At 38.5% G+C, this 24,244-nt stretch overlaps 1 protein-coding gene and 1 long non-coding RNA gene across 2 annotated transcripts in view; one reads left to right on the top strand and one right to left on the bottom strand.

Annotated features, from left to right (window-relative positions):
• Window positions 1–24,244, top strand: part of MTERF1 (mitochondrial transcription termination factor 1) — a 204,873-nt gene that overhangs the window by 87,185 nt on the left and 93,444 nt on the right. The window lies entirely within an intron of this gene.
• LOC144379564 (uncharacterized) overlaps window positions 370–24,244 on the bottom strand; it is a 395,690-nt gene continuing 371,815 nt past the window's right edge. The window contains exons 4-5 of the long non-coding RNA XR_013442750.1: window positions 22,055–22,124; window positions 370–502 (exon numbers count right to left, since the gene is read on the bottom strand). This is a non-coding gene — a long non-coding RNA (uncharacterized LOC144379564). The remainder of the gene's footprint in view (window positions 503–22,054; window positions 22,125–24,244) is intronic.

The following is a 24,244-nucleotide window of genomic DNA, read 5'->3' as shown; positions in this document are numbered from 1 at the left end:
GGTTGAAGCATTTAAAGATAAAATATGTGCTTCAAAGTCTTCAAAATAATTTAAAAGTAGATTTTTAAAATAATGAAATTCAAAGACTGTTGGACCTTTCCAACTGGGTTATGAAATGCATACCAAAGTTTGGACTTTTTGGAGCCCACTTCCGTACTTTTCCGTGACTGATAAGTCTATAATTTGCTACTAAAATGTTGTGATTTCAGTTTCAGAAAGTTGAGCTATAAATTGCTGAGATCTGGGATAAATGGCCAATTATATTAGAACAAATGTCTATTGTTTTATTCAGGGAGGAGGAGAGTTCACTGTACTACTTACTTAGAGTGATTATTTCAAATTTAATTCCAGAAGAAAAAGTCCATGCCACATTTGTGGAAATGGTTAAGTGACCACAGGAACGAAGAATTCAGGGATGATTTAGTGCAGATCATCATGAAGGCTTCCTGGCATGTGCATTTTAAACAGTACTGTGTTGTCTTCAAGTTTGCCAAAGTGTAATCTGTGAGCAATTGAGGCAAAATCAAAATCAGAAACCTAGGAGAGTAATATTGTTTTGGAATTGTCAGGCAAAAGACCTTGGTTTGGGTTGTTACGTCTGGAACCAAAATGTCACATGTGGCATACATCATTTGAAGTTTATTATTTTAACCTTAGACCTCCCTGTTGAAAATTTATGCTATTCAGTGCTTGCATTCCAGTATAATAATTTCTATTCTATTTTACGCGAGTCTGTGCCAGCTACATGGTGAGCATGGCAAAACCATAGCTTGGATGGCTGGAGGGCCCCCTCCAGGGTTCCACTCTTGCTGGCACTGCCAAACCCAATAGATTCGAGGGGGTGCTCAAAAATTAAGGCATGGCACCAGGTAATTAAAGCCATTCCCTACACATCTGGAAGAAAACCCAATCTAGTCACACTCTCTGCTGAAAAAAGAAATCATCCCATGCTATTGCCAGGAGTTGCAGGAAAGTAAAAGTGGTGTTGTTTTACGTTTACAGAAGCATTTAACATTTTCATGGACAGACTTAAAACTTGTGGTTACGAAGTGTGAAATTCTTATTAAAATTCCTCATAAAATCAACAGAACACATATCTAGCGATTGTTCCAAGGCCTCCTTTCCTTCCATTTGTACACTGTTGCAATGATCCCACTGATCCATTCTATTCTCCATAGCAAACAAACCTATCCCACTTTCCCATTCATTGGTTGACTTGCTCTAGCCAGGAAATTTTTAATTGTTTGTCATTCAAGGTAAGTTCACCCTCAGTGCTATGGCCTCCTTCATGCTGGCATGAGGCAAACTGTCCTCTGGGATTAAGATGTAGTGAACTTGGGCTGGTCATGACCCCAGTAGAAGAGATAGAGATGATGACAGACAGTGTATATTTTTGCTTTTAAATCTAAACAAACATTTATAGATTGAGAATTTGATACCATTCCTTGTGCAGAATTTGAACCTTCCACATGCAGTTCAAAATTAACTTGCCAGCAATGGATTATATGTCCTCCAAAGTTGCATTTCATTTTCAGGGATAATAATAACATAGCACTCTACTGTGTGTAAGGTGTTTTTATTATCATGTTTACTGTTATAGTATTAGCTTATGGGGCAGATGGGGTAGGAATTATTTCCCCCATTTTGAAAATGAGGATCCTGAGGCTCAGAGAAGTTAATTGATTTATCCAAGGTCATACAGCTTGTAAGAATAGGACTAGCTCTCAAACAGGTCTTCTGACTCCATATCCTATATTCTTTCCATTTGCATGTGGTGCCTCTTATGTTTCTTATGCCTTCTTCTCACCAAAAATTTTACTTTGGACAAGTTTTCAAAGCAATTTTGATGGTATGCATTCAAATGCTGTTGACATGGAGTGGGCAGCATGGAAATGAGCAGCTTCTCAATCAGGACAGTGCTTGTCATCTTAGAACCCCAGGACTGCTGAAGATCAGTGTGAAATGGTTTCATCCTTCTCTACCTGTCTAAGCATGGCAATTTGCTTATTCCTCAACTGCAGCATACATTTCTGTCTTACAATATAGGTAGTCACTTGAATGTATATTTCTAAATCTCAAATATAAGCTCCTGATGCTCAGTTGCCATCACATTCATCTTTGTATGAATATGTACCTTGCCCAATGTCTTCCATGAAGTAAATGCTCAATGAATGTTCACTAAAAGAAACTGAAGATGATAGAGCAGGATTCAAAGAGTCCAAGTGTAGTTCTCTGTATGATCTATATCAGTGCTGTCCAATATAACTTTCTGCAATGATGAAAATGCTTCATATTTGGGCTGTCCAAGACGATAGCCACTAATGGCTAGTGTGGTTGGGGAATGGAGTTTTCAATGTTATTTAAAGTAATTTAAATTTAAGAGCTGCATGTGGCTGATGCTTACCATATCAGACAGCACAGCTCTAAAATTTCCTATGTTTGAACTTTGTCAGATCCCTAAAATCTGATTTTATTTAGGTCCTTCCATACTCTAGTGGTTCTCACTATGTTTTTGATGAGGCCACACGGCCAGCCTTGGGCAAGAGGAAGAAGGGGTGGGTGGAGATTTTCTCTTGCACCTAAGGTAGGAGGCTTTTCTCCAACTTGAGGCCCTGGGGAGAAGCTGGTGCTAGTCTTGAGTGTTTTCTGGTAAGCATGAGTGACTTGTTTCTTGGAGTTGCAAAGGGTTAGCAGGGCCTCTAGAAGGCGACACAGTGGGGATTTCTCAGTTCTAGAGGCTCAATGATACTTAGTCTGGACCTGTAGGAGAGAAAAGCTCTACTGTTTTCTAAGAAAAGCAAATCTGCAGTCAGGAGAAAGAGGAGGGCAGGAGGCTAATGCTTGTTAATCAGATTTCCTCACAGATAGTCTGAGTGGTGTTCCATTTGGGTTAGAATCTTTAGGTTCTGTCTTTCTCCTTAACATGGAAGGCTGTATACATCACCCTTAACCATTAAGTTTTGCATGTCTTCTAGCTGTGAAACTTCTAAATTCCTATTCTGAAATTGTTAGCTTGGAATTAATGAAACAAACAAACAAAAAAACCTCTCTCCCCTCCCCCCCCCCATAGCAATAGCAGAACCTGCCCAGGAAGAGATAAATGCTCTTCATGCAGGGTGGACCCTTTTGATCTCAGTAGCTTCTAAGAACCCCCATTCTTCATACTGAGGCTTCTGCTAACTGCTCTGGAGGAGGCAAAAGGTTAAACAGAGAGCTAGGCAGGAGTGAAATGGCAGCCAAGTGGGAGAGCTCAAGGTGGGCCCTTGAACAGATGTCTATGTGTTATGTGACTCAGGGCACACGTCCTTTCTTAGAATGTAGACAGTGTTAGAAAGGCAGATTTTGGGGATCCTTGGGCTCTATTAGAAGTGAAACAAATATTTAGAAGAAGATGAAATATTTAGAAAATGCATTGTTAATAGTGATGTACTCATAGGTAGCTGCAAAAGCTACCTACTATAAATGAATACTAAATTTTAGGACTAGAACTGTAGAGCTAAGGATTTGAAATGTTATTTGTTAAGGAACACAAGAGTAACTATTGTGATTCAAAGAGCAGGATTTGCCTCCAGAAGCTTGATATCTAAGGCTGACAAAACCAGCAGATAGTAATAGTCTGTATTGTGTATGAAACTGGCATTTCAAAATATGTTCTTCCTCCTTAAAAAAATATGTTCAGATTAACATTTTAACTTTCTTTCCTTTTCTAGTAGAGGTGGGAGCTAAGAATTATCTGTCCCTTTAGGCATAGGACAAAGCAAAGGACAGAGAGTGAAGTGACCTGCCTAAACTCACAGGGCAATCATGTCTCTATCTACACTGACATTTGAACAGGAAACATCAAACCAGGAGCCATCACGCTGGCCTTTCTCCTCAGGAGTAAGATGGTAGCTCTAATCTCCTCGCAGATGTAAGGGAACTTGTTTATGTAGAATATATAAATAAATGTGTAAAGAAGAACAAGAGACCTGGTAAGTAATTTAAAGCTGTTGGAGAGAAGACAAATTAGCTCTGACTTTGGTTCTGATTTCCTGAACTGTTTTCTTTTTTTTTAAGATTTATTTATTTATTTTAGAGAGAGAGAGAGCGTGCACGTGGGGGGTGGGCAGAGGGAGAGGGAGAGAGAAACTTAAGACTCTGTGCTGAGCTTGGAGCCAGACTTGGGGCTCGATCTCATGAGCCTGAGGTCACAATGTGAGCTGAAACCAAGAGTCGGACAAAACTGACTGTGCCACCCAGGTACCCCATTTTTTTCCCCATATTTTATATTTGGGGAGGTGGGCAGGGAGATGAGTTAAATGGGTAATGGGATTAAGTAGGGCACTTATAGTGATTAGTACTGGGTGTTGTATGTAAGTGATAAATCATTAAATTCTACAACTACAACTAATACTACACTGTATGTTAATTACTGAAATTTAAATAAAAACTTGGAAAAAAGATTTTATTTTTAAGTAATCTCTACACACTATGTGGGACTCGAATTTACAACCCTAAGATCAAGAGTCACATGCTCTACCAAATGAACCAGCCAGATGCCCCTGTTTTGTTTTTATTTTAAATAAACTTTTTGTTTGGGAATAATTTAAAATGTACAGAAAAACTGTAAAGATAATACAGAGAGTTTCCATATAATCTTCATCCAGTTTCCCCTAATAATAACATTTTACATTTGATTTCTTGAGTTTTGTAGTAATTTTATATGCATGTGTACCCCTTAAATAGGGTCTTGTTTACAAGTGGGTTTGTTTCTATCACTTTCCTGTAGTATTTTTGTAAAATCTACTGCTAAGATAGAATACCCTACATGAAGATTCAATGGTTAAACACTGAACATTTTTATCATAAACTCATTGCTGGAGAAAGGGGAAGGAAGAAGAATATTTGATAGTGTGACAAGAGAAATAACTTTTGAATAAAGGAGAGCCTTTTCAGATAGGTCTCAGGTTGGAAGGTACTTTTTCCTCTCAGGAACCACTAAGGCTTTACACTGAGCAATACTGAGATGATAATGAATTTTGAAGTTTTCATGATATTTTATAGAATAAGTACTGAAGGAGATCTGCATTTCCCAAAGTTCTTGGGTTTGTTCTATAGTAAACAGAAACAGAATTAACTGAGGACTACAAAAATTTGGTTGATAATGATGCTCAACTTTAAAGTTGGAACTTTGAGCAATTGCAGACTGAGCAAGAAATTTCTTCAGTGCTCACCGGAAGTGAATTGTAGATCAGTGCCAAAGATATGAAAGTACATGGGATCCAGGGAGAAAACCAGTATACTATTGAGCAGTGCCATTGATGAAGAGCACCTGGGAAGGACCAGGCCAGGTTTCTCTAGTCATTTAGTGAAGAGTGATTGACACAATATTGTACTAATACTACAGTTACATTTATTTATTATTTGAGTTTGTTGAATTTCCATTAATCTTTAAAGTTACTATGGAAGGAACTATATGAATTTTCCAATATGTGACCATTTTGAGCCACAAAAATGTCACATTCAGTCATTCACCCTGATACCTAGTAAACTATATGTGGTTAATAACAAAAATTTTCACTTGGTTTCACTTTATATTTTGTTGTTCTTTGAGCTTGGAAGTAAAGAACAACTGTTACAGCCCAGGAAAACCCAACTGACATTTGCTATGAAAATACCTAGAATGGGCAGCAGATGAGCACACTGACAAAATGCACTCTTCCTCTGTGCCAGATCCTGAACACTTCCACAGTCACCATTTTTATACTTTATTCCCAGCATCGAATTGGTTCTGTGTATTTAGATTGGTGAATTTTACAGATTTAGTAGTACTCACCATCCTCCCCCCACCCCCATCTAGAAGGTGTATCTGAAGATGATTGTTGATCATCATATTTAATTTTCAACCATAAGGTGGCATCATATCACATTTTATGCCAAAGAAGGAGGCTGTTTCTCTGTTCACTGAAATGACTAATGCTCTGCACATGTCCTTGAGTTGTGGGTGCAACATGTTATTGAATATTGAAGTTTATAAGCAAATATTAGAAGCTGGCATCTTCATCTAGGAGTTTAACTTTTTTTTCTTATATTTGATCTTTTTATATTATGGCCGAGAAGTTAGTAATAGAAGAAACTATTACTATATTAACTAATACTATGTTTTACCTCATTAAAATATGTAAGGCAGTTTCTTGCATATATAGAAGCTTCTCAAAAATATTCATTGCATGATTAAATTAAAATATTCCTTTAATAGGCCTACCCTCAGGAATTCATTTTCTCATTTGTCAAGTTGAATTTACAGCACACTTTTATTGCTATGACCCATTTCTTACCAGAATAAGAAGCTTATTTTCATGGAGAAGTTAAACCCAACTGTACACATTTAATTTCCCTACTACCCTTTAAAAATACATTGCTTTTTTTAAAGCATACTTTTTTTTAAACTTAATTAGAAATGCCCAGGACTTGCAAATTACATAAATCTGCTGGTTTACTTTCTCTAGTTGCTTGACAGAAAATTCTGGTTTCATTTTGAAAAACCGAGTAAAAATTTTGTTTCATCTTTCTCCAGAGAAACTTTTTGTACCTTCGTAGAAAACACTGTAAATGCTTTCCACATAAAACCTCCCTTTCTTCAGATGAAGTGATTTTGTTCTTGGAACTCTTTGTTTATAGTTTTGTGGGAAGTTGGTGCCACTTGGCCTGCAGGGAACACTCCCACAAGGTGTGTTGCGGGGCACCTTAGAAGTCTAGTTAGGAATTCAGAGATTGCAGTAATAAGACTTTGGTCTCAACATTTCTCCACTTGGAGCCCTTTATCATACTGACTGACTATGATCCCACAGCAACAGATTGAAAGTGAAAAAGTGTTAACCATTAACAAACAACAACTCTGTATATATAACCAGCTAGAAGGATGTTTCTATTAAATCGATTGATTTCATGAGTTGAGGTTTGGCTGTAACCTAGATATTAAATCTCCCCCTACCCCCCAAGTTAGAGCTCTGCTTTAAAAATAACCATACTGTATTTCTCTCTGCTATCAATAACGTAGGCATTTTACCCTTAATATTTTCCTCTTAGAGCCAAAGTGAAAAGTAAAGGTGAAATAAAGTAAAAAGTCAAAGTGAAACATGTAGGGTGATGTGAAACAGGGTAAGGGGATGTTCCAAAGAGGGTTAAGAAAGGCATGTCCGAGAACAGGATTTTGGTTTAAGCCGAAGAATGGAGTCAGAGCCAGCTCTGTAAATGTGGCCTTGATTTGGGTGGGTAGAAGATAGGATGGTAATGTCCCGGGAGAATATTCGGGAAAGTGACTAGCCTGTGTGAAGGCTCTGTGTTGGGAAAGAGCTTCGCATGTAATGGAGAGAAGAAATAGAAAATAAGGACTCTGTGGCTAGAGCAAGGGGGCTGGGGAGAGGGTGCTGGGAGTGGGGTAAAGTGAATTAGAGAGGTATGCTAGGGCCACAGTAAGGACTCTTGGATGCAATGGGAAGCAAGTGAAGTGTTAATTAGGGAAATTACCTGATCTTATTTACATTTTAAAAAGATCATTCTGGTTCATCAACAGTGGAATAGAAAAATAAGTTGTGATATATTTATACAATGGAATGTTAAATAGTAAGGAGAATGAACAATTTGTTGCTACCCACGATAGCATGAAACAACACACCAGCTCAAATATAAGATTGAGAGGGGGAAAGCCAAGCAAGAAAGGATGCATTGTATGAGTTCATTTATGTGAATATTCTATTTCTTGATTTGGGCACTGGTTACATGGATGTGTTCAGTTTGCAAAAATTCATCAAATTGTACATTCATGATTTGTGCACTTTTATGTGTATATGTTAAGCTTAAAAAGTGTTAAAAAAAAAGGATCACTCTGGCTTCAGTAGAGGGAATCAATTATAGAAGAGAGTGATAGCAGGGGGACCATTAGGAGGCTACTGGAATTTTCCAGATGAAAGATGATGACTTCAACCAGGGTGGAGGTAGAAATGAGAAGTGGATAGGTTTTAGATCTAATTTGTATTATAGTATAGCATGAAATTGTTGATATTTGACCAATTTTGACCACCTCAAATGTGACAATTTCTATGATTCAAACTACTAGGAATAGATTGTAGTGGCATCCTTGACTTGTTATTGTTTCTCTGTGAGGTATGCGAACTCTTGGTTTTATATATCTTTGTGACGTTAAGAATAAACACTTAGGGTTTTGCTTGATAACAGATACTGAGTTTTAGTGGTTCCCTTATATTCAAATAACTACATTACTCTATGATGAGTTATAGGTTTTTTCTATATTCTCTATACTAGGATTTAGTATCGAAACTAGTAGTGCTTAATGTAACTGACTATTTAACTAACATATTAGTATTAGGTCCTACTTTGCTGTAAAGATTGTGAAGACAGGTAAAAACTTACTTTATTTTCAAAGTCAGGAGTTAACTGTTTATGCCATGATATAAAGTATAAATTGTATTTGAACATATGGATGTTAAATACCAGGTTGATCAGCTTCGCTCCCTCCACTCAATAACTAAGGTAGTTTTTGGTGTCTGTTTATATAGCCTTGTGTGGGTTGTCAGATTTCTGAAGAGAAGCATGGATCAAGAGGCCCCTGACTGGTACAGTAAGGGTTCTGTAAGTTGTGAACACTGAGGTGTCTTAGCTGGGCTGCTGAGATATACAAAGACGGCTGCACAGTGAATTCTGACCCTGTAGCCCTTTCTATTGTAACTGAATCTTCAATTCATATCCATCAAATTGACATGTGATTAGTCTAAGGAGAAAACAACCTCGGAAATGGTGTACTGAAAGTAATTTACTCCTTCATCTGTCACGTTCTCAAATGGTCTACATTTGAGCAAAGCTGTGGGAATATAATACCCATATTCTGAAAGTTGAGAGGGTTTAGGGAAAGGTGTTTTAATTTTATTCTTTTTCTCTTAACATATATATATATATTTCACACAAACATATAAAGTAAAAGTGGAAGAGGCACATGACATTTGATATATACATTTTATTTTTTCACCAGCTTTGAATTCATTTCCTCATATCAGAAAAGCACGCCTCTGGTTAGTATTAGATTTTCTGAATGTACAGATGGAAAATAGTTAACGGAAATCACCTCAAGTAGATTTATTTTGCATTGTGCTTCACTGAGTACAGGAGTCATCTAGAAGTTTCTAATTTTTTTCCCTGGAGACCATCACAAAACGCAGTCCCAAAAAGAGGGGTGGGGTGGATGGGGAAACGATCTGCAAACGCATGCTTGAAAGATGCCCTTTCCTGCCTAGTTACAGAATGAAATCGATATCAACCTCCAGATTTGTTGACCTGTTGGTGAGATGGAAACTAAAATGTGAAAAAAAATGAAAGTTTTCCTTGATGATAGATTTTTTTCCCCCTCTTTCAGATGCAGCTAGTGTGAACAATCTAATGACTAGAAAGATCTTCAGACCTCTATATAGTGTTGAAGATTGTCATGTTGAGAAGGGGCATGCTTTCCCTATATCATTGTGCCTTAATCTTCTTAGATTTTTCTACAAAGAAATCATATTAATCAAATCTCCTTTCTGCTATATGAAAGGTGCAGGCTGACTAATGCTCGACTTTGGGTGAAATTGGATATGGAAGAAAATCCTGACTTGAAATAATAGCAGACTTTCTATAATCTTGTGTTGCCGGAGTCTTAGTTCAGGACTGTAATTTCCAGCTCAGGTTTTGTGAAATCTGAGTCTTGCCAACAAGCCCAAGAGGTACTGCACACTTCTGAGAGGCAAAAAAAAAAAAAAAAAAAAAAGAAAAACAAAACCAACCTCTACCCCAAAAAACCAAAAACAACACAAAAACAAAAAAAACAATTTGAGTGTATTTAAACACAAAAAGAAATATTTGCTTTAAAAAGGTTTAGCAGTAGGTTTTATGTATGTATCTTCAAATCAAATAAAGAGCAGCAATTGTCTGTTGCAAGTAAAAAAAGCAGAAATTGCTGTTCATGATTTGCTGGTTATAAAAAGGTAAAATGTATCTAGCATGTAAACTGACTTTTTTTTTTTTTATTATGTTATGTTAGTCACCATACAATACATCATTAGTTTTTGACGTGGTGATCCACGATCCAAGGTTTTTGTATAACACCCAGTGCTCCATGCAGTACGTGCCCTCCTTAATACCCATTACCGGACTAACCAATCCCCCCTCCCCCCTCCCCTCCAAAACCCTGTTTGTTTCTCAGAGTCCATAGTCTCTCATGGTTCATCTCTCCCTCCAATTCCCTCCCCGCCCCCATTTTTCCCTTCCTTCTCCTAATGTCCTCCATGCTATTCCTTATGTTCCACAAATAAGTGAAACCATATGATAATTGACTTTCTCTGCTTGACTTATTTCACTTAGCATAATCTCCTCCAGTCCCATCCACGTTGATGTAAAAGTTGGGTATTCATCCTTTCTGATGGCTGAGTAATATTCCATTGTATATATGGACCACATCTTCTTTATCCATTCATCTGTTGAAGGGCATCTCGGCTCTTTCCACAGTTTGGCTATTCCGGACATTGCTGCTATGAACATTGGGGTGCATATGGCCCTTCTTTTCACTACATCTGTGTCTTTGGGGTAAATACCCAGGAGTGCAATTGCTGGGTCATAGGGTAGCTCTATTTTTAATTTTTTGAGGCACCTCCACACTGTTTTCCGAAGTGGCTGTACCAACTTGCATTCCCAGCAACAGTGTAAGAGGGTTCCCCTTTCTCCACAACCTCTCCAACATTTGTTGTTTCTTTCCCTGTCCATTTTTGCCATTCTCACTGGTGTAAGGTGGTATCTCAGTGTGGTTTTGATTTGGATTTCCCTGATGGCTAATGATGATGAACATTTTTTCATGTGTCTGTTAGCCATTTGTATGTCTTCTTCAGAGAAGTGTCTGTTCATATCTTCTGCCCACTTTTTGACTTGATTATTTGTTTTCTTGGTGTTGAGTTTGAGAAGTTCTTTACAGATCTTGGATACCAGCCCTTTATCTGTAGTGTCATTTGCAAATACCTTCTCCCATTCTGCGGGTTGCCTCTTTGTTTTGTTGACTGTTTCCTTTGCTGTGCAGAAGCTTTTTATCTTGATGAAGTCCCAAAAGTTCATTTTTGCTTTTGTTTCACTAGCTTTTGGAGATGTATCTTGAAAGAAGTTGCTGTGGGCGATGTCAAAGAGGTTACTGCCTATGTTCTCCTCTAGGATTTTGATGGATTCCCGTCTCACATTGAGGTCTTTCGTCCACTTTGACTTTATCTTTGTGAATGGTGTTAGAGAATGGTCGAGTTTCATTCTTCTGCATGTGGCTGTCCAATTTTCCCAGCACCATTTATTGAAGAGACTGTCTTTTTTCCATTGCATGTTTTTTCCTGCTTTGTCAAAGATTATTTGACCATAGAGTTGAGGGTCCATATCTGGGTTCTCTATTCTGTTCCATTGGTCTGTATGTCTGTTTTTGTGCCAGTACCATGCTGTCTTGGTGATACAGCTTTGTAATATAGCTTGAAATCGGGCAACGTGATGCCCCCAGCTTTGTTTTTCTTTTTCAACGTTTCCTTGGCGATTCGGGGTCTTCTCTGATTCCATACAAATTTTAGGATTGTTTGTTCCAGCACTTTGAAAAATGTCATTGGAATTTTGATCGGGATGGCATTGAAGGTATAGATTGCTCTGGGTAGCATAGACATTTTAACCATGTTTATTCTTCCGATCCATGAGCATGGAATGTTTTTCCATCTTTTTGTGTCTTCTTCAATTTCTTTCATGAGTGTTCTGTAGTTCCTAGAGTATAGATCCTTTACCTCTTTGGTTAGGTTTATTCCGAGGTATCTTATGGTTTTTGGTGCTATTGTAAATGGATTCATTTCTCTAATCTCTCTTTCTACCGTTGTGTTGTTAGTGTATAAGAAAGCAACTGATTTCTGTGCATTGATTTTGTATCCTGCCACATTACTGAATTGCTGGATGAGTTCTAGTAATTTGGGGGTGGAGTCTTTTGGGTTTTCCACATAAAGTATCATGTCGTCTGCGAAAAGAGAGAGTTTGACTTCTATGCCAATTTGAATACCTTTTATTTCTTTTTGTTGTCTGATTGCTGTTGCTAGGACTTCTAGTACTATGTTGAACAATAGTGGCGAGAGTGGGCATCCTTGATGTGTTCGTGATCTTAAGGGAAAGGCTCTCAGCTTTTCCGCATTGAGGATGATATTCGCTGTGGGTTTTTCATAGATGGATTTTATGAACTTGAGGAATGTTCCCTCTATCCCTATACTCTGGAGAGTTTTAATCAGGAAAGGATGTTGTATTTTGTCAAATGCTTTTTCTGCATCAATTGAGAGGACCATATGGTTCTTCTCCCTCCTCTTATTAATGTGTTCTATCACATTGATTGATTTGCGAATGTTGAACCACCCTTGCATCCTGGGGATAAATCCCACTTGGTCGTGGTGGATGATCCTTTTAATGTATTGTTGGATCCTATTAGCTAGGATTTTGTTGAGGATTTTGGAATCCATATTCATCAGGGATATCGGTCTGAAATTCTCCTTTTTGATGGGGTCTTTGCCTGGTTTGGGGATTAAGGTAATGCTGGCCTCATAGAATGAGTTTGGAAGTTTTCCTTCTGTTTCTATTTTTTGAAACAGCTTCAGTAGAATAGGTATTATTTCTTCTTTGAATGTTTGGTAGAATTCCCCAGGGAATCCATCAGGCCCTGGACTCTTGTTTTCTGGGAGGTTTTTGATCACTGCTTCAATCTCGTTACTGGTTATTGGCCTATTCAGGTTGTCAATTTCTTCCTGTTTCAGTCTTGGCAGCTTATAGGTTTCCAGGAAGGCCTCCATTTCATCCAGATTGCTCAGTTTATTGGCCTATAGTTGTTGATAATAATTTCTAATAATTGTTTCTATTTCCTTGGTGTTAGTCGTGATCTCTCCCCTTTCATTCATAATTTTATTAATTTGGGTCCTTTCTCTTTTCTTTTGGATAAGTCTGGCCAGTGGCTTATCGATCTTATTAATTCTTTCAAAGAACCAACGTCTAGTTTTGTTGATCTGATCTACTGTGTTTCTGGTTTCTAATTCATTGATCTCTGCTCTAATCTTAATTATTTCTCTTCTAGTGCGTGGCTTAGGCGTCGTTGGTTGCTTTTTCTCTAGTTCTTTAAGGTGTAGAGTTAGTTGGGGAATTCGGGATTTTTCTATTTTTTTGAGTGAGGCTTGGATGGCTATGTATTTCCCCCTTAGGACTGCCTTTGCAGTATCCCATAGGTTTTGGACCGATGTGTTTTTGTTCTCATTGATTTCCATGAATTGTTTAAGTTCTTCTTTGATTTCCTGGTTGACCCAAACATTCTTGAGCAGAGTGGTCTTTAGCTTCCAAGTGTTTGAATTTCTGCCAAATTTTTTCTTGTGATTGAGTTCCAGTTTTAGAGCGTTGTGGTCTGAGAATAGGCAGGGAATAATCTCAGTCTTTTGGTATCGGTGGAGACCTGATTTGTGACCCACTATGTGGTCTATTCTGGAGAAAGTTCCACGTGCGCTCGAGAAGAATGAGTATTCTGTTGTTTTAGGGTGGAATGTTCTGTAAATATCTATGAGGTCCATCTGGTCCAATGTATCATTCAAAGCTCCTGTTTCCTTGTTGATTTTCTGCTTGGATGATCTGTCCATTGCTGAGAGTGGAGTATTGAGGTCTCCTTACAATTGACGTATTGTTATCAATATGACTCTTTATTTTGGTTAACAGTTGGCTTATGTAGATGGCTGCTCCCATGTTGGGAGCATAGATATTTACAATTGTTAGATCTTCTTGTTGGATAGACCCTTTAAGAATGCTATAGTGTCCTTCTGTGTCTCTAATTACAGACTTTAGTTTAAAATCTAATTTGTCTGATATAAGAATTGCTACCCCAGCTTTCTTTTGAGGTCCGCTGGCATGGAAGATGGATCTCCATCCCTTCACTTTCAGTCTGGATGTATCTTTAGGTTCAAAATGAGTCTCTTGTAGGCAGCATATGGATGGGTCCTGTCTTTTTATCCGATCTGCAACCCTGTGCTGTTTTATGGGGGCGTTTAGGCTATTCACGTTGAGAGTGATTATTGAAAGATATGAATTGTCATCATGTTGCCTGTGAAGATGTTGTTTTTATAGATTGTCCCAGTAAGTTTCTCTTGTATATCACTCTTGGGGTCTTTCTCCTTTTATAGAACCCCCCTTAATATTTCTTGCAGGGCCAGCTTAGTGGTCACATATTCTTACAGTTTCTGCCCGTCGTGGAAGATCTGCATCTCTCCATCCATTCTAAATGACAGCCTTGCCAGATAAAGTATTCTTGGCTGCATGTTCTTCTCATTTAGTACCCTGAATATGTCTTGCCAGGCCTTTCTGGCTTGCCAGGTCTCTGTGGATAGGTCTGACGTTATTCTGATGTTCCTCCCTCTGTACGTAAGGAATCTCTTGCCCCTAACTGCCCTTAAGATGGTTTCCTTGGTTCTAAGATTTGCAAGTTTTACTATTACATGCCGGGGTGTTGGCCTGTTTTCCTTGATCTTGGGAGGGGTCCTCTCTGCCTCTAGGACGTGAATGTTTGTTTCATTCCCCAGATTAGGGAAGTTCTCAGCTACGATTTGCTCAAATACATCTTCTAGTCCTCTCTCTCTCTCCACTCCCTCGGGGATTCCAATTATTCTGACATTGGAATGCTTCATGGTGTCACTTATTTCTCTGATTCTATTTTCCTAGATTCTGAGTTGTTTTTCCCTGGCCTCCTCTTTTCCCTTGTTATCTATTATATTATCTTCCAGGTAGCTTATTCTCTCTTCTGCCTCAGTTACCCTAGCTTTAGGTTATCTAGATTGGATTGGATCTCATTGATAGCATTTTTAAGTTCTGCCAATTCACCTTTTATTTCTGCCCTTAGAGACTCTATGTTGCCATTAATTGATTTCTCCATTCTAGCCATTGTCTTCACAATTGCTAGCCTGAATTCCGTCTCCGACATCTTGGTTATATCTTCATCCATTTTTAAATCTGCAGCATAAGTCATAATCTCTGAGTCTTTTCTGTTTTGGGGGCTCCTCCTCCTAGTCATTCTGTTGATGGGTGTTTGAGGGAATGTATAGAGTCCAAATTATTGACCAGAACCCAAGCAAGATGCACCTGTTTTCTTGGGACCTTAGGGTAGCTGGCCTCTTGTTTTCCCAGTCTGTCTTCTGCGGGAGGGGCCTGCCGCGCTGTTACTCAGGCAACCCTGTTTGGGCGGAGTTTCCCTGCACCCCTGTGGCAGGAGGTGTGCTCAGTGGGAATCAGTCTTTGGGGCTTTTGTTCTCTGGCGCCTTTCCCTGGCGGCTTTACATGTCTCTTCCTCGAGTCAAAGCAGAAGAGACCGTTTCCAACCCTCTGCCTCAGAGCAGAGAGACCGCAGTCTGTTCTTCAGTGAGCTCTCCAGGCCACACCATCTCCGTTTCTGTCCGTGCTGCTATAAACTGCAGCGGCCTGGGTTGTGCGCCCCTCTGCAGGGCCCCCAGTCCTGCCTCCAGGTCAGGGCACGTCTCTGCCCTTTGTGCTTCTAAAACCACCAGCTGCCCCCAGTTCGCGTGCACTTGCATTTCGCACTCGTGACCCTGCTGCTCCGGGTTTCCGCCCCGGGGGCTGCCCTAAAGTCCTTTCCCAACGCTACCGGTCTGCGAGTCTGTGCCCCGTCCCCAGCACGCGAGGTTGTCGCTCACCGGCGGTGTAGGATCCCCACAGCCAGGCTCCCTCCCGCTGCTGTTTATCCTCTGATATCTGCCCGGGGAATCACGGCTCTCTGCTTCGTACCTCAAAACCAACCGCCTGCGATATTCTGTTTGTAGAGATCCAGATCTTCTTACATCTCAGGCTGGTTTCGTGGGTGCTCAGAGTGGTCTGGTAGATATCCAGCTCAATTCTGGGGACCAGTTGAAATAGGGTCCCCTACTCCTCTGCCATTTTTCCTTCTCCTCGTAAACTGACTTTTTAAAAAGAATTCAGAATCTATGTATCTAAAATATGGTTGCTTTTTCAAAGTACTTTTCCTGGGAAGCTATCTACTTACTTCAACAATTCATCTATTAAAATATTTTAGAATCCTTTGGAAACTGTTTTTTTGATCTTAACATATCTAATTTGAATATCTTTTGGGGAGAGGCTGCATTTTTGTGAAAGTATGAAGTCATTAGGATTAGACAGCCAGAAGTAAATCTATGTATATATGGTCAATTGATCTTAGACAAGGGTGCCAAGAATACACAGAGGGGAAAGGATAGTGTCTTCAATAAATGGTGTTAGGAACAATGGTTATCTACATGGAAAAGAATGAAATTGGACCCTTATTTTACAAAATACACAGAAATTAAGTTGAAATGGATTAAAGATTTAAATGTAAGATCTAAAACCATAAAACTCCTAGAAGAAAACATAGGGGAAACATTTCTTGACATTGGTCTTGGCAATATTTCTTGGATATGATACCAAAAGCATAGGCAACAAAAGCAAAAATAGATAAATGGGACTATGTCAAAGTAAAAAGCTTTTGCACAGCAAAGGAAACCATCAACAAAATGTAAAGGTAAACTTTCAAATGGGATAAAACATTTGCAAACCACTCATTAAGGGGTTAATATAAAAAAAATACAAGCAAATCATACAACCTAATAGCAAAAACCCAAATAACCCAACTAAAAATTGGGCATAGGGGCACCTCGGTGGCTTAGTTGGTTAAGTGTCAACTCTTGGTTTTGACTCAGGTCATGATCTCAGGGTCCTGAGACGGAGCCCTATGTCAGGCTTCCCCTTTCTCTCTCCCCCTGTCCCTCTCCCTGCTTGTGTACACACGTGTGCATGCTCACTCTCTCTCTCTCAAATAAATAAATCTTAAACAATACAAAAAAAAGTTGGCATAGGAACTGAGTGGACATTCTGCCAAGGAAGATATACAAATGGCCAACAGGTATATGAAAAAGTGCTCAACATCACTAATCATTAGGGAAATGCAAATCAAAACCACAGTGAAATATCACCTCATACTTGTTAGAATGGCTTTATCAAAAAGACAAGAGATAACAAGTATTGGCAAGGGTGTGGAGAAAGCCATGAGAAAGAAGGAAATCCTGTCATTTGCAACAACATAGAGGAACCTGGAGGATATTATGGTAAAATGAATAGGCCAGACACAGAAGGATCAAAACACATGATACCACTTATGTGAGGAATCTAACCTGGTCAAACTCATAGAAGCAGTTAGTTGTAGTGTTTCCCTAGTCTCTTCCAATCTAGGAAGTTCCTCATCTTTTTTTTTTTTTTTTTTGGTCTTTCACAATCATGACTTTTAAAAGTATTGGCCAATTATTTCATTAAATGTCCTTCAATTTGGGTTTGATGGATATTTCCTCATGATTAAATTCAGATTTTGCATCTTTTGCTAAAATACCTTAGAAGTGTTGTTATAATCTCAGTGCATCACATTAGAGGCACATGATTTGGATTTTTCCATCACTGGTGATGTTAACTTGTATTATTTGGTTAAAGTGGTGTCTGCCAGGTTTTTCTACCATAAGTATACCACTTTTGCCTTTGACATTTGAAAATGTAGTTAAAAAAATATGTTGAACAAGAGTAAATATATACAGTCCCTCAAGGCCACTTACTGGATGTAGAGTTTTATTTGCTAAAGAAGTCTCATTCATTTGCTGTCAAATGACATTTTGAGGCAATATAAATTTCCTGTTTTTCATCTTACTTTTGCCCTGGATTTTAGCACCTATTAATTATACTTGCTGAGACAGTTATAAGAGTGGTGTTTGCTGTATGGTGATTTTCTATTTCTATTATTTCTTCTACAGTTACTAATGGAATTCTATTGCAAGGAAGAGCTGTCATTATTTAGATCAGTAGAAACTTCATGAATTCTTATTCTATGGGTTATAATCTATTACTGTAATTATTTATTTTGTTGCTCAAATGTTCTCCAAATTGGCCATTGGGAGGCCCTTCAAGTTTAGAGTCCATGTTCTTAACTACTACTTTAAACTCCTTCTTTATAGTTGTGCTCATTTACTTTAGATAGGCCCTGTGCAATCCTGTTTTAATAGGTTCTCCTTCACATGAATAATGATGGCTTTTTTTGGCTTCTGAATACGATACTATGTCTTTTTTTTTTTTAAAGCAAGTCCTAATCTGTCATACCCCAGGTTTACCTGCCACTCTCTCACGATTTTTGCTACAGATTTTACATATGGACACTTTTCAACTTCAAAGACTATTCATGATAAATATCCTATACAGGCAGTAGGGATTCAACTATTTTCAGTATTTTTATTATCTTCAATTTGATTTAATTCAAAAAACATTTATTTCAAGGCACACTGGAGAGAAAAAAGTAGAATAAAACCTATTCTCTGATCTCAACCAACTTGCTATCCAGTGGGGAAACCAGACATATATGATGTAAGTGATGTGATAACTATTTGAACAAAATGTTATGGAAACATAAAGAAGGCTGCATTTCATTCCAACCTGGGGGTGGGATAGGGTGATGGAAGGAACAGGGCAAGGAAGGGGGGGGCATGTGAAATCTTCTCTGAGGTTTACCAAATGAGGATAAAAGATATGAATGTTAATCTGAAGAAAATGTCTCCCAGACAACTCATTTCTTTTGCCATTTGGTCTTTATCTTCATTCTTTTGAGACTATGTTTCTTTTTAGTTTCAAAAATCCTGAAAACTAAAGGTCAAAGAGGCCTACATTTTTAGAACTAATTGCCGAGATATGGAACTGATGGTGACCTAGGGGTGATAACCTAGGAGTGTAATGAGAATGGGTTGAGTTTATATTACTTTGCATTGTAGTATAGTCCAGTCTTGAGAATGGAGATCAGAGCAAGCCTGGGCTGGGAATGTCTTATATAACCCCCTGTTCCCCTTTGCTTTTCATTTCTCTTGGCAAAAGTAGAACCACCTCTCCATGTTATCTAGCTGGGTTCAGAAAGAGCTTCTGTCATGATATCCCTTTTCCAGTTAACTAATCAGGGAAGAGGATGACGAATTCCAGCACAGTGGATTGCATTTTTGAGCAATAAGCAAGTATCAAGAGATAGTTTTTGGAAGGTGATGATGGTGGTAGTGGGGACTCTTGCAGTGCTTTTGTGTAAATAGTTGCCTCTTTTTGAAGTAGCTTTTCTCTTTTAGCATGCAATGCAAGTGCTGTTGGGATCCCTTTTTTCCACTGCTTTTGGTACCTAAGGCATTTGTAGCTTCTGAGCACTAGGGGTGAGGCTATTTGGCTCCTACAGGGTCTCTGCTGAAGTTTTTGATGCCTTGAAATTCTTCAGGCCTGAGGCCTGCCAGAGAGCAGGGCAGAAAACATAGCAGCCTGGGTGAATGAATACTCAAGTGAGCTTCAGAAGGAGAAAACTGCCTCTCACAATCTGGTGGAGAATAAAACAGAGAAAATGCCATGTGCTTTTGTGCAGAAAATAATAGTGAAACTAATTAGCATCACAGAGATGTGAGTATGTGGGTATAAATTTCTGAATTTATAACTGAATAAAAGGTGAACTTAATACATATAAAACACTTGGAAAAGGACTGGCTCTGACCAACTTCTGAAAGTTATTTATTTATTACTAAATGATTTCTATAATGCTGGCACCAAGAGATTTGGGACCTGTCCCCTCTCACAGTCTTCTTATGAGGAACATAGACACCTAGAAATATGCATATATGTATATAATGGCTTTTCTATATATAATTCATGTTCACATGTATAATTTATATTCAAACCAAGAATGTTTGTCTGGATGGCTTATTTGTGATCTGATAAATGAAAAATCCTAAAAATATTTCTAAAAGAGAATTGATTCTCATTCTGTATTATGTGCCTTCTTATTTAGTAACACAGAGAGTTAAAGATACACTTGATTTGTAAGACAAAAGAAATCAAGGACAGAAATTCTCCCAAACTTTCCATCAAGTGGTTTAAAATTGTTATTGACTCTAAGTCCTGAATTGAAGTTCTTTTATTAAACATATGTGAGTATATGTACACACACACACACACACACATACACAAATACAAATACACACGAATCTGAAAGATGAGCTGGAAATGAGCCTACAAGAAAATAACAATTCAAAAGTGATAATGTTATAACATTATCAAAAGTAGTGCTGCATCTGTGGAGTAGTTTTGCATTCTATTTGTATCACAGTTAATCACCTTGAGAAGTCTTTTTTGCTTGGGGGTACATCAAGAGCAAGAGATTGCTTCATTCTTGGTTCCTTAGAGAGTTAGACTGTTTGGCCAGAGTTATGGAAAATGGATTGTGTCACAAGTGAAGTTATGGTTTCAGGACTGCTTCCAAATATTCCAGCTTTGGTTATGGGGTAAAGAGCTAAGGATTCTTGAAGCAGTCTTTTTGGTCAAACAATTTAACAGGCAGTGGGTCTGGTGCCAGTGATTCCATTTCTAAAGGATTTGCCTTTGAAGTGTTTGTTCCTCAATATGTTTTTCCAGCCAAACATATGCCTGTGATTTGAAATCAGCTTAAGAATTTCTTTCACACTTTGGTGTTCATGTTTAGTTTGCTGGCATTAAAAGACGCAAAATAAACTTGTTTGGCTCCTCAAATCCCTACAGTGATTTTGCAACTAAGGGTAATTCTCAAGGGTGGAGTTTAGTTATCTCTGACTCTACATAAACTTTTGAAAGTTGTTTTTTCAATAAATTTATTTCTGTTAAGGGGTTAAAGGAAAATGTGCTCAAGCTTGCATATACTTTGCATCTTCTAGAGTTTTTTAGAAAATTATTTATCTGTTAACTATTGTCTTAGTAGTTTAAAGTTTTTAGTTTGCCAGGGAATATAGGTGTTATTCCTGAGGAGCATTATGTCTGGCTATTGGCTAGAAACTCTACTCATTGGATTACTTCTTGAGAATTTCATTGAATGCATGGGAGCAAAAGATTGAAAACACTGAGATCTCTGTTTTCTGCCTTGTTCTGGAGGACAAGACTGACTCATGTTTGATAAGACATTGTGTCCACTGTGGGTAAACTGCCTATGATTTTGTTGGTTTTGTGAATGGTCATCCGGAATTCAGATGAAGGATGGAGAAAGAGGCCAAAGTGAGAGCATTAGCTTATTAGAATAACTGAGATGAGATCTCTTGGGAAGGAACCAAGGGGTGGGGTATATTCTAAACCCTTGGCTTCAAAAGTAGGACTTTGGTTTTCTTTTCCAGGGAACTGATTTTCAGATCCTGAAAGACCAATTCTGACCACTAGAGACCTTTCTAAAGCCCTTCTCCCTTGACAAGTATGGAAAATCCTAGTCACACACTGCTATGGACTGCATATTTGTGCCCCCCATCCCCCAATTCAAATGTTGAAGCCCTAATCCTCAATGGCATTTGGAGGTGGGGCTTTAATAGGTATTTCAGGTGGCGCTCTCATGAATGGTCTTTAGAAGGAGAGATAGGAGAGAGATGATCTCTTTCCACCATGTGAGTATTCAGCAAGAAGACAGCCATCTGCAAACCAGGGAGAGGGGACTCACCAGATATCAAATCTGTTGGCACCTTGATCTTGGACTTCCCAGCTTCTAGAACTGTGAGAAATAAGTATTTACTGCTTAAGCCACCTAGTCTATGGTATTTTGTTGGAGCAGCCTAAACTGAGACACACAATTCCTTAACAAAAGCACCAGAGTTTACAGATATAAAGGTTATGAATTGTTTGGGTACTACATGTTTAGGATTCCAGACCTAGTTGTTTCAATTGGTGCTATTTCTTGGACTTAGGTGACTTAGAATACCCCTTTATCCAGGTCCTTTTTAAATACTCACCTAAATGAGGTGATTCTGATGCCTTGTGGCTCCCATGATAGATGGCATCTTGTTTCTTTCCTGTGATGAAATCACTGTTGGTCTTGTGAATGGTCATTTGGACTCAAAGGCTGGAGGCTTGAGAAAGAGACTGAAGTAGGAGCAGGTAATTTTCACCCAGGAGACTGACTTACCTTGAGAAGTCTACTAGGTTCTCATTTCCTCTCAGTGGATCTTCACTGTGCTCAGTGGGCCCATTGACATCTGAAACCAAGATAACAGATAGACTATTATGGATTCCTCTAGTTCACTGTACCTAAGTTGGTAGCTTTGTCCACTTCTCTAGGCTCAAGCCTTGGAAGGCCAGCACTTTCAGAGTTATCACATTTATTATGGGTACTTTTAAACATACAGTATATACTTAAACATGAGTTTCATTAGGTCATAGAACTGATATTTTGGGGAAAAATTGGATTTATTTTTCCTATTTTCTTCCTTTTGATTTCATGTTATCTCGATTTTCTTTATAGCTAAATCAGACCTCCACTCCATGTTCTCTTCTTTCAAAAGACAGCCAATTGCCATGATTGTCAAATTTGGTGTGGAGGTTGCTTCTACAAGAGGTTGTCTTAATTTATGACATTCAATCATCCAACACACATTTTTGCTAACTTCTATGTGCTAAGCTTTGTGTGAAGAGGTAATCAGATTATGATAAATATGTTATGGGTTTTGCCCTCAGCTCATGATCTAGGAAGAGACATGGCATATTAATAATTAACTCTGATATAATATATTAATTGATATATTAGTAGCAAAAATGAAGTGCTATAGGGACACAGAGGAGATTTATTCTTCTGGGAGACTGAGACCAGGCAAAGATCTCGATAGGAGACAACATATGTAGTGTAACCAGACATATGTTACTATGGTAACTACAGTCTCAGCTTTGAAAGATTGAGGGTTGGTCCAATAATGGTGACCCAACCTGGTAAGTGTATTTTTGTTCTATACTAATTGCAACCTCGGAGTCACTATGTGACATTTTATTTTAATAGAAATGGAAATATTGCATTATACCTTTGTATTGTACTGTAACAAATCCTAAGAATAAAGGAAGAAGGAAAGAAGATGTTGAGGGATATGGCCATTAAACAAATTAAACTAAATTTTTCTTTCTTTTCTAATGCCTACCTCTTTACAGCAGAGACTTTGAAGGAAAATTGTTACAGTTTTCTATTTGGAATGAAAATTTTAAGAAAGACAGAGATGGAGAGAGAAGAGAAAGAAGAAAGGGGACATTATAGTTCCAGAATTTCCCTGTAGGACAGGCTCGGGGTGGCTGTCAGGAGAGGAGAACCGGGGAATTTCTTGTAGTATATGAGTAACCACCCAGTGGTTTTATTTAGGGTTGTATGTTTATTTGGGGTGGCTTGGAAGGGGTTATTTGACATTTGTGGTGGGGGAGCTCTCAAGTCCTTCCTTGTTTCCACTGGTGATAAGGTGCTCAGAAAAAAATGCAAATACTTTTATCGGAAGGTAATTTATTAAAAAGCATTTTCATACAAAGGAATGTTACTCAATTTTAGAACTGAAACCTTGGAATAGAACTTTAGAAAGTTCTGACATGAAGATTTGTTGAAAGGAACTTTACTTGATTCTGAAAGAATGCAATATCTTATCCTTGATATAATTTAAAGAGATGAGTTTATGTAGTCCAAGGAAACAGTTTCTCTAACCTCAGGGAAACAGACTAAGGTAGTGCCCAAATAACACCACAATTATCCTCTTGTCTTACTAGCCCACTCCCTGCCCTATGCTTTTTGTCTCAGTGCCTGCAGTGCTAAGGGAAAATAGAAATCTGTTCAAGTGTGCCAGGGGCCAGTGCCTTTAGCACTCTCCTGAAAGCCAACTGGTTAGATGAATCATTAAATGTCTCTCCACTCAGTCTGCTCAGTGCTGCATTGCTCTGGATCATATCCACATTCCTACCTTTGACTCCAAACCAAAGTTAGGACTTGCTTGTTCCTTTTGGCACATTTTCATATCGTGAGCACATTTTGTGATATGTCCATCTGCACTGCTATCTAAATAAGAGCAGACTTATGGGGAATGTGGTTGAGAGTTCACTTAAGATCCTTCACAGGCTCCTGCCTGCCGCTTCTAGATTGGCAGCCACAAATGAGGTTAATCATGACTGTATTAAATACAGTAGAGTGGTCTGGTCATACATTACACCTGGGAGTGTTGAGTCCTGCTTTGAATCAAATGCTTGTTACTGTTTTGGTGACTTGAGCTTTAGCTGTGTTGACTTGTCAGGGGAACAAGTCAATGAATCTTGGCTAAATAGTTTGTGGTATATTATTAGGAATGTTAGATAAGGC

This window comes from Halichoerus grypus, chromosome 12 (assembly GCF_964656455.1).
Source record: "Halichoerus grypus chromosome 12, mHalGry1.hap1.1, whole genome shotgun sequence".
Lineage (NCBI taxonomy): Eukaryota > Metazoa > Chordata > Mammalia > Carnivora > Phocidae > Halichoerus > Halichoerus grypus.
Note: the sequence above shows the minus strand (reverse complement) of the source record. Positions and strands in the feature narration are given on the sequence as shown.